The sequence below is a fragment of the Equus asinus genome, chromosome 19, assembly GCF_041296235.1.
Source record: "Equus asinus isolate D_3611 breed Donkey chromosome 19, EquAss-T2T_v2, whole genome shotgun sequence".
In the NCBI taxonomy this organism is placed as follows: Eukaryota; Metazoa; Chordata; class Mammalia; order Perissodactyla; family Equidae; genus Equus; species Equus asinus.
The window spans coordinates 15,198,155-15,207,584 of NC_091808.1; positions in this window are offsets into that span (position 1 = coordinate 15,198,155).

The window sequence follows — 9,430 nt, forward strand, 5'->3', positions numbered from 1 at the left end:
GCTGACACTAATAGGATGAAGACCTCGTCTTCACAGTCCAGGGTGTAGCCTGCCATCCACATTTAAAGCAGCGTGAAAGAAGAGAGAATAGACTTACTGGCTGTCTTCTAAGTTAATTTCTTGGGAGGTCATACATAATATTTCCAGTACATGCTATTGGCTTGAACTTAATGAGTAAGTCCGTGTCTGGCTGTAAGGGAGCTGGGGTATGTAGTACTAATTCTGGGCAGCCACGTGTCCAGCTAAAATTCAGGAATTTAATGACCTGAAGATGACAGAGAGAATGGATAAGAGGGGGAAATTGGCAAGACCTGCCATGGCTTCTCAGCAGTGAAATTCCTGAACCAAGCTACATTTTTTGCCTTTTGAAGCCCTTGTAATATGAGTACAAACTGCTTCCAGAAAGGTCCTACTACTCAATACTTCCACAATGGGGCATGGGAAAGCCTGTTTCATCACATCCATGCTAATACTGAGTGCTGTCATCCAGGATTACAATCTTTGCCAGTTTGGCAGAGGAAAAAATATCTTATTTCTGTTTCCATTACTCTGATAATAAAAAGAGCTAAACTTTTTCATCTATTGGCTGGCCATTTGTATTTCCTTTTTGTAAATATCGTAAGTCCTTCGTCCATTTTAAATTGATATTCAGCTAGTTATATACAGCATTATGCAGTTTGAGTTGAGTGTATTGGGAGAGGGGGATTTTTCCTTCTAAAAATTAGGATTTTAAAAAAATCCTTAATTTATAGGAAAGCTTCTTATGGAGAAAACATCACTGAAAAGTAACGAAATGGCACATTTTTACTTAGTTTTCTTTTGACTGAGGAAACTTCAATTCCAATATGGCTTTGTCTGATGAAGCAGGCGAGATACAAAGACTGGAAAATAACATCAAGTACAATTAACTGTGAGTTTTCTTAATTCCTTGGAAGGAGTTGAATCATTGATAATTTAGCCCTTTCGAAAATGGGCTGTTCTGAGTCAGGGTGACAATTTGACGGCTGTGGTTCAGTTCAGTGTATGAGAAAATGTCACCGTATGGGTGAGAGCAGCATTTGAAACTCCTTCACAGTGGTGACAAGTGGAAATGACATAAAAATGAGACTTCAAAAAGTGATAGTGATTATTGCTAGTTCCTGCATTTATGGCTCACTGTCATCCAGATGATCCTAATTAGAGTTCCCAACTAGGCCTGCTTTTAAAAATACGCATTTTTATTTTAGAGTCAAGCTGATGTTAGGCAGCTGATTGTTCTGTTTTGTTTTGGTAAACAGAGTGTGTTTGTCTGTGTTTGTAGAAATCCGAGCACTTCCAGCCTTTCCCACGTCAGCAGCAGCAAACCTTGGCCGACATTGTCAACATCCCGATGGCAACAGCGAGGAAGCGCACCAACTGTGCGTGGGTGGTGCTGGGCGGTTCTTACCAGGATCCGTTGCGGTGTGATGGGGAATAAAATACACTGACCTGTTTGCAGCAACTTTGGACAGCACGCACCACACCAAGCCAAAGCTGATTTTGCTTGTGAGTATGCACTTAATAATGAAAAAACTTTGCAACGAGTAAATTACGTTGAGAAGTGGACGAATAACACACAGGGTCACCTCAACTTGAGTTGGATCTGTGCCCATCCCCCCGCATGATGCATCCCACAAGAGAATCTGACGTAGCTGTTCTCCATACTTACAGATAGGTGATTAGTGAGACCTTCTTAATGAGAGGAAGATAAGTCTGAGCTGTTGGTTTGATAGTGCAAGGATCCAAGATTTAGCTATTTCCAAAGGAGAAAGGAAAAGCTCTTGTTTTTTGAGGTGTACAATATCCTGTTTCAGAGTTGCTTTTCCATTCTCCTTTCAACTATCTGACTTGCTGAGAATCCATTTATAACTAATGTCCTGAGAATTTTCCCAGGTGGTAAGTGCCCTTGATTGGCAGTGTGTGCCTCTGCAGGCAGGTTCCTGTTAAAATGAGGAAGGTGTAAAATTTACATGTGATTAAGTTTTCCTTGCCAAACAAAACAAAATGGAACAACCAAAAAAAAAAAAAAAAAAATCCCAGAGATACATTCTGGGTAAAATTTGCTGTTATATTTGAACTTTTTAGAGGTGCTCAAGTATTCTGTTACCATTCCAGTTTCTGTAACTTTGATATAATCTTATCTAGTCCAATGACTCTGAAAGCTGGAACATTGAGGCATTTCTCCCTCTGCTTCTTTTTTTGGTGAGGAAGATTGGCCATGAGCTAACATCTGTGCCAGTCTGCCTCTAGAATGTCACATGTCGCCTCAGCATGGCTTGATGAATGGAGTATAGATCCGTGCCCGGGATCCCAACTGGCAAACCCTGGGCCACTGAAGCAGAGAGTGTGAACTTGACCACTACACCACCCGGCTGGCCCCTCTCGCTGTCTCTTTTAAAGAGTAAATGCCATGTCCCAGTTGATGGATCAGGATTTGCAGAATGTGGTCAATAATCTCTGTTTGCTAGTGATTTCTTGGCATTCTGGCAAAATCAATTAATTTTACAGTTTCTTAAATACTTGCCATATTATAAAAAAGGGAAAATTGCAAACTTAGAAGAATTACGTTCTATAAATGACTGCAATCAAACCACGAAATGCACTGCTTTTTCTTCTTCTTCCTTCGTCCTTGTCTTTTATATTCTTAGAGTACTTTGAAGAAGTTCAGAGGTCTCCCGACCACTCGTAACAGCAAATACCCAAAAGGAGAGAAAAAGACTTCAGATATCACTGTGAAGGTGCTAAGCTATCTGAAAAACTTTACAAAGCTCACGGTTGATCTCACATGAGTGGGCTGGTTGGTGTGAGAGGATCTGTGCCATAAAATAGTTTTTACTTGAATTTCACACCGTTAATGTTCTTCCCGTAAGTTTAGCCTGTTTATCTGGGAAGAAGGGAAGATTCCGAACTGTTTGATTCCTTTTGGATATTGTTTATGTTGCATTTTCTTATATCACATAAAAAGGTTGGACTGGGACGCTTGGGGATGATTTTAAATCTGGTGGGAATAGATATCAGAAAAACAAACTGTGGCAAAACAGAGAGGGGCTCACAAATGACCAGAAAAGGTAGGTGTCTTCATTGGATCCCTAGGCAGCCAAGGGACACCACCAAACACTTATCCTGGAGGAGGGGTTAACTAAAGAGGAGACCCTGAGAATGAAGTTGGCCATGGCCGCGAACCAAACAATGCTGAGGTTTTCCATAGCATGTCAAGAACTGAACGGAAGTGTATTTGTATTTAGATTCCTCTCCGTTGAGTAAGGAAGTCTTTGTTGTCCTACATCTAGACTAGAGATTTCCATGGTAGTGGTGGAAGTTCTTTTTTTGGAAGTAGGAGATTTCTCTCAAAACTAAATTTGGAAAAAGAAGGTAATCTATAAATGAAGGATAAGAAATGATGGCATTTGTCTCTGCCTTGAAGAATGGGAGAATGGATGTAGCGCGAGACTGGCATCCAAAGGCATCACGTGGTTTTACTCTTAGTGGTGCTTAGATTAGAGAAAAGAAAGCAGATGGGGACCACCTGAAGATGAATAATTTACCAGGCCAATTATTAAAGAGAGGTGAGGTGAAGTTCTGGAACCATCAGAAGCCTGCTGGGAGGAATTTCAATTTTGCATGAATGTCTCATTAACCGTGCTTCATTAGCATGAATATCTCATTTTAACCATGTTAACCATTCCTTTGGCTCATAGCTATTAAGATCTGGTGGTGATAAAATTTACCAGCAGGGGGTGCCATCTCCTCAAATTTCCTTTCCTGGACCTTAAAAGGTCATCTTAAAGGCTTTATGTCTCTGCAGTCAAGTGTAGATTAATTGTGAGTTCATCCAATAACTGAGGTCTCTTGGGCATGACACTGTCTAGATTCGGTATTATCCTAATGAGATGGAAGCACTAGCTTTCATCCCCACCTGCTCCATTCTGTGCTATGAAGGTCTTCCCTAGGCAGCTGGCTCTCCACTGTCTACCGTTGGCCACAAGGGGACAGGAGAAGATCATGCGAATGGGTTAATAGAAATCCAGTAACTTTAATGGAAAACCATCTCAACATGTTTGCCAATGGAAAGTCAAGAAGTTTGTTTCCTTTAAATCGAAATCATTTGGATTTTTCTTATGTTTGTAGATTTTAAACACCATTTAAGGAAGAAGGTCTTTAACTCATCAATCATATTTTACCTTCAGACTGCAGAATTAAGGAAGACATGCTTGCCGTTACATATTCTGGTATTCAGTTAACTTATTAGCAGATAATTTTTTCAAGCCTTTTCAGTTTGCTTCACGTTGCTGTTTATGTTCTTTGAGTGCATCACATCGGTCCACTGCAGGGATCTCCTGGGAGACTCAGCCAGTTTGCTCCGGGCTGGTCCAGGCAGCGGTCCCTGTGTGAGCTGAGCCTTGCAGGGAAGGCACCGCCTGCTGCAGTCTTGGGACTTGCTGCATGTCACTGCTCACACTAGGGACACAGCTGCCATGGCCCCATTGCCTCCCTGCCCAGGCCCTGAGACTTATAACCCTGCTGCCTCAGCAGACCCTTCTGACCCAGTTGGTTGGGCTGTGACCCCAGCTCCAAGAGCAGAACAGGAGGGACTAGAACTCTCTGGGCTTCCAGAGCCCAAGCTCCCAAGTTAGGACCACCTGCCTCCCACTCCATACTTCCCCTGACCACCACTGGAGCTGGAATCCTATTCAAGCTCGGTTTACCCTTCAAAGCCCTCTAGGTAAAAAAGCGTGGACTAGGGTTCCGAAGAGCAGGGCTCCAGTCCTAACTATGCCTGCGTGGCTTAAACAAGGCACCGCCCCAGGCCTCACTCACACTGAAGCCCTTTACGTGTCTGAATCTCTCTAGGAGTCTACACGAAACTTTCTCAGCTTTTCTCTTTCTCATTTATTATTTTCCTGCAGTGCCATTCTGCTCTTTCCTTCCAGTTCTTTCTGTTCTGCCAAGCTTTCCTCTATTCTAGCTACAATAAAATATTCAAGAGACCCTTAACACACTAAAACAGTAATTCTCAGCCCTAGATAGAGGTTAGATTTTAGGATACTTTTTAAAAATACAGAGTTCTATACTCCCTCCTCCCACCCCAGGCTTACTGGATTAGACGTCAGTAGTATTTCTAGAAAGCTTACAAGGCCATTTGGGTGCACTGAAGGGAGGGGGTAGGTTCAAGAGGAATGTGGTCCTTGGAAAAGCGAGGCTTAAATATTAAGTAAATATAGTAAAGGAAGGGAACTTCACTAAGGAAAGAAAAGCTGGTAACAGAGCGAATTCAACCTCTTCTCCCCACTGATAAAAACTGGCATAGATGTATCTTTTTCTCTGATCTTTTTTCTCTTTGATCTTTTCTCCCTTTTCTTTCCTTCCCTTCTCCTCCTAGATGGAGAGGAGCGGTGGAATGAACATCAGGCTGAAGAGGACTGGGCTGAGCTAGGAAGACTCAATTAAAATGGGAAGCTGAGGATTACAGGCATCATGACATCCCAGCCTGGCCACTGGCACCCCAGGCTGGCTGCACAGGGATTTTCAGCAGCACAGCATCTGTTCTCAGGGTCCTGGGCAGTATCGCTAAGTCACGGAAGTTCGTCTTAGAAGCTCTCACTCTTTCCGGTATTCCAAAATCCTTTGCCTTAAAAATCTGCCCTTTCCTAAAGTCCCCTCCTTCCAAAATGATTCCTACCGTCTTCTACTTCCCAAGGAAAAACGTATTCACTGAGACCTAATTACTGCCAAGACATAAGAACCTTGATTTGACAGTTGGTAAGTAGTTATCTTTGCTATCTAGGAGGTTGTTGGTATACACGGTGTTGGTATACATGAATGTGCCCCAATCTTAGGATCTTACTAGATGTGGATAAACTGGAGTGGTACTGCTCTAGAGATGGGGAGGGGAAAATAGATTTTGGAAGGATTTAGGGAGTAAATATCAGTGACGAATTGGATATAAGATGTGAGAAATAGGTAGATGTCATGAATAACTCCTGGGTTTCTGGCTGCTATAACTGGAATGGATTTGTCCAAATTTTAGAGAAGAGCACAATTTAATGAAGCTTATGAGCCTTTACTACTCCTAAAGCACCATCGGGGCTCAAAGATGAGGAAGACTATGACTCAAGTCTAGTAAGATCGCCCTGCCCCAAAAATAGACAACGTTCAGAAGACTAGAGTAAGTGCTCCCCTTGCATGTACACATTTTAGAAATTAAGCAGTTAATAGAACATCCCAATTTTAGATAGTTGTAAATCAAAAGTGGGTAGAAATGGTTAAGTTTTAGGATATAGGTAAGACATTTGTATTTGTAATCAAATTCTGACCTTGGATGAATAAATGTTCCAAGCAAAGACCAAATGCAAATGCCCAAAGCGAACCTGACTTATGGGATGGAGTATTCAGTATTATGAAAGATTGTTTTTGCTTAGAGATATGGAATTGCTCAAGTTTCTTCTTGGGCTGTTGGGAGGGCCAAATTTATATCTAATCATACCCGGTAAATAAGATTCCAACTAGTTTCAACTATCTGGGGAGATACTGGTGAAATCACGGATACTTTCTTACAGTGGGCTAAGGACGCAGATTTTGGTGCTTCTCAAGGGGCCCAGCAAGGCCACTTGTTTTTCCACTGAGACCAGCTGCTTTTATACACCTTTGATCGAGTCCAAGTGAAATCAATATGTGTTTTCTTTAATGGATTTCCAGACCTTGTCTCTGCCCCTGCAGAAGAAGAGCCACTTTTTAGCAAATCTGCTAAATTTGTGGCCTTTCTATTGTCCAACTGACCCCCTTCCATACTGGACAATACTGAATTCCTTAAACTGCTTATGCAAAGTGGAAGACCACCCTTTCTCTCATCCAAGGCCTCAGATATTATAGCTACCATATAGCGAATATACAAACAAGTCGTTTAATTCCTTTGGGTCTTAGTTTTTTTCAAATGAAGAGGTGTTTTCTAACGTCACACCACAAATTCTGGGATTCTCTCTGTGCTTTCCACCTACTTCTTAATTGCTCCACACTCGGTCTCTAGAATATGCAGCCTTGAGTTATTAAAATTAGAAGAAAATTATTATCTAACAACTTATGTTAAAATGTGATTTTATAGAATCACAGAATAGCTAGTGTTACGGTGTTATGACTCCTAGGCATAACATAACTTTATTGGCTTAGAGTACCCCAAAATTGATCAAAATGCTCACATGTAATGTGTTACAACATACAGGTTCCTGGATCTCTCTATAGACATGCTGAATCAGATTCTCCAGGGAAACCGGAGTAGGAATCTACATTCTTCCTGGGGTTAAATACACAAAATATTTATTCTGAAAGGCTGTGTTTTCTTAGCGTAAGTTGGTATAAAGCTTAAAAGTTTCACTTGTGTTTATCTCTAAACCGCATCATCATTTCTGCCTCTAGGTTTGTTCACACGTTGCTTCCTGTCCTGAAATCTTCCCTCCTTTATATTAACAAAATCCTATCCATCAGCCAAAACCTTCATCAAGTCCTATCTCCTGACTGAATAGCAGCTCATAACTGTGTGCCAGATGCTAAGCATCACTTCCGCAATCCTCATGATAACCTATGGGGGAGCTACTGTTCCTATCTCCTGATACAACTGAGGATGTGGAGGCTTAGAGAAGGGAGCTATCTAGCCTAGCCATCACCCTGCAAGCAAGTGACACACATGGGGTCTGAAGATGCTGTCTCACCAGGGTGACATTTATCTGTCACCCTCTATGTAGACCACTTTCCTCGCTCACTGCTCAGTACAGCTCCCAAACCTCTCCCTCATTTCCTAACTCCCCCAGAACATGCAGTCTGAACCCCACAAATGAGCACTTATTTCTAGGTTTTGCTATTCTTTCCCATGTGTCTCCTGTCTGCCCAACTAGACCTCAATCCAGCAAAAGCAAGGGCCATTTTATAGGCCCACCTAGTAAGCTCAACTAGTATTTATCAATTGATTAGACGTGGAGAAAACATGTGAATTGTGAAAATGTGCAAGATTGTTTTAGTGTTTAACTGTAGAATACTAAGCAACAAAAGAAAGTATCAAATTTAGCTTCAATCTTTGTTTTTGAAATACTTAATTTTCTATGTGGATTTAAAGGTAGGGAAGAGATGGAATGGTGGAAATCTCAACTGAAAGAGAACCATTTTCTAAAGGCAAGATTGAGGTTCTTGGAGAAATTGGCCCATGCCCCTAGGACCGCTATGCTCTATGGGATTGTGCTGACCTAGAAAATATGACAATTTTATGCGCACAAAATCTTTTTTGGCTCAACTCAATTCCATATAAGCAGAGCAATACCTGCTCTCTTGTAGAATTTACACCCTGAAATGGCATACCCCTAATCTTTTAACAGAGAATTGGGTAGATGAATTTGCTGAGGCAGTCACAATTTTGAGTTAGGTCGTTTTACAAAATGGATGAAGTAAAGTGTGTTTTCGTTCGTCTCAGGAACAAAAAATTTTATTTCACTTATTGGTACTTACCATATTTGCTTAAGAGAAATGTTGGCTTCAACCTTAGAGGCTAAAGATAAATTTAGAGAAACATTTTTAGATGGCTTCTGACCTGAGGTAAATATTATATGAGGGCATTTAAATTCTGCTAAGTGGAAATTAAAGATACTAGTTGCCAGAGTCAATGTGTGCAGTGTGTTATTGGGAGACTTCTGTTAACAGTAAATATGCTCATCTTAACGGTTGTCTTTTATCTTCTCCCATTTCTTAGTATATCTTATAATTTACCTCAGTATACATCTTGCAAGTAGGTTATTTGAAATATCTTTGTTTAATGTGTACTTAATAATGTCACAGCATGTGTTACAGAGTAGAAAACACATTGTAATATTTATCACCAGTTTTTCCCCCAAGCATTTTGATCATTTAAAATCATTCAGGAAACTTTGGTTCACATTGTGCTCTTGAGCGTTGCCTAAGTAAGTTGGGAACGCTAGGACACTAACATAGCTTATTTTTATTATGGTTTTTAAAGTTAACAACTAGTGAGTTTCTTTGAACTTCTACAATGATTTAAATTGTCAATGACAAAATATCTTTTCTCCAAGGGTAAAAACGGATTGTGAACTATTGTGGGATTTGAATATGATTAATTTAATTGTAAAGAGTTACAACTAGTGGCAGTAAACATGCAGGAAAGACAATGTCTAGATTTCTCAAGTTCTTAAAGGACTTTGGTTTGGGATTTAGACATAATATGAAGTAGTCGGTTTATTCAAACATGTTACTCCAAATATAATTTAGGACAATTTTCTTGTCTCCTAAGCAGAAAATGAATATATTTAGTTAGATCCCATTAATTTTTCAAAACGTTGTTGAGAAATGAAGTTTAATTTCCCAAAAGCCCCATCACCATAGTCTTGAATTTTCATCCTGTCGTCATCATCTATTG